This window comes from Aulonocara stuartgranti (genome assembly GCF_965226115.1).
Source record: "Aulonocara stuartgranti genome assembly, chromosome: 17".
Classification (NCBI taxonomy): domain Eukaryota; kingdom Metazoa; phylum Chordata; class Actinopteri; order Cichliformes; family Cichlidae; genus Aulonocara; species Aulonocara stuartgranti.
Window position 1 is genome coordinate 19,322,909 of NC_138953.1, and position 1,942 is coordinate 19,324,850.

A 1,942-nucleotide genomic window follows, 5' to 3' on the forward strand; every position below is an offset into this window, starting at 1 on the left:
ATGCATTTGGTCTAAACAAAATGCTCTTCTCAATCAAGACTGCACAGTTTGGTTGTTGTGAATCAAGCAGACGTTTGTTCACCAGTGGACATTCTGGGCTAGGAAAACCCATATAATATTGACAACACCCTCATCTGTCAATCAGTGTTATTCATTTGTGGTGACTTCAATGACTTGGGTCACATTTAAGGAATATTTAATTTGAAAATGGTCAAATTAAATAGGCATTGAACAGAAAGTGAGATTACAGCCAACCCTCAAGTGGCTGTTAGAGGAACTGCGAAATGTGGCATTTCTGTTTCAGCCCTGCAGGTCGCCAGTCGCCACTTGCTGCTTCAAACACGTTCTCACTCCCAACTCGTCAAACGTGTGACGCATGGTCAGGCCCCCTCTGCTGCACATATGGACGCGCAGGGTACCCCTCTGGCGTCGGGAATTGACGTGAAGGGTCCTCCGATTGAAGAGATTTTGTCGGTATATTTAGACATTTTCCAAATCACATTGTAACGACCTATACTGAACACAATAAATTATACACTGAACAAAAATATAAACGCAACACTTTTGTTTTTGCTCCCATTCCCCATGGGATGGACGTAGAGACCTAAAATTCATTCCAGGTACACAATATAACCATCCCTCCCAAACAGTGGTCACAAATCAGTCCAAATGTGTGGTAGTGGGCACATCTGCTATATTGAGATAATCCATCCCACCTCACAGGTGTGCCACATCAGGATGCTGATCTGACATCATGAGTAGTGCACAGGTGTACCTCAGACTGCCCACAACAAAAGGCCACCCTGGAATGTGCAGTTTTTTGGGCTATTGGGGGTCTGGGGACCCAGAACCGGTCAGTATCTGGTGTGACCACCATTTGCCTCATGCAGTGCAACACATCGTCGCATGGAGTCTATCAGATTGTCAATTGTGGCCTGTGGAATGTTGGTCCACTCCACTTCAATGGCTGTGCGAGGTTGTTGGATATTCGTGGGAACTGGTACACGCTGTCGTATACGCCGGTCAAGCACATCCCGAACATGCTCAATGGGTGACATGTCCGGTGAGTATGCTGGCCATGCAAGAACTGGGACATTCTCAGCTGCCATCTGCCCTGAACAATGTGAACCATGATTCATCCGTGAAGCGCACACCTCTCCAACGTGCCAGACGCCATCGAATGTGAGCATTTGCCCACACAAGTCTGTTACGGCGACGAGCTGGAGTCAGGTCAAGACCCCGATGAGGACGACGGGCATGCAGTTGAGCGTCCCTGAGACGGTTTCTGACAGTTTGTGCAGAAATTGTTTGGTTGTGCAAACCAATTGTTCCAGCAGCTGTCTGGGTGGCTGGTCTCAGACGATCTTGGAGGTGAACCTGCTGGATGTGGAGGTCCTGGGCTGGTGTGGTTACACGAGGTCTGCGGTTGTGAGGCCGGTTGGATGTGCTGCCATATTCTCTGAAACGCCTGTGGAGACGGCTTATGGTTGAGAAATGAACATTCAATGCACGGGCGACAGATCTGGTTGACATTCCTGCTGTCAGCATGCCAATTGCATGCTCCCTCATTGCTTGTGGCATCTGTGGCATTTTGCTGTGAGACAAAACTGCACATTCCAGGGTGGCCTTTTGTTGTGGGCAGTCTGAGGTACACCTGTGCACTACTCATGATGTCAGATCAGCATCCTGATGTGGCACACCTGTGAGGTGGGATGGATTATCTCAATATAGCAGATGTGCCCACTACCACACATTTGGACTGATTTGTGACCACTGTTTGGGAGGGATGGTTATATTGTGTATCTGGAATGAATTTTAGGTCTCTACGTCCATCCCATGGGGAATGGGAGCAAAAACAAAAGTGTTGCGTTTATATTTTTGTTCAGTGTATAATGCAGGCAACTATCTGAGAGAAAAGTACTGCAGATAAAACTAATTACAG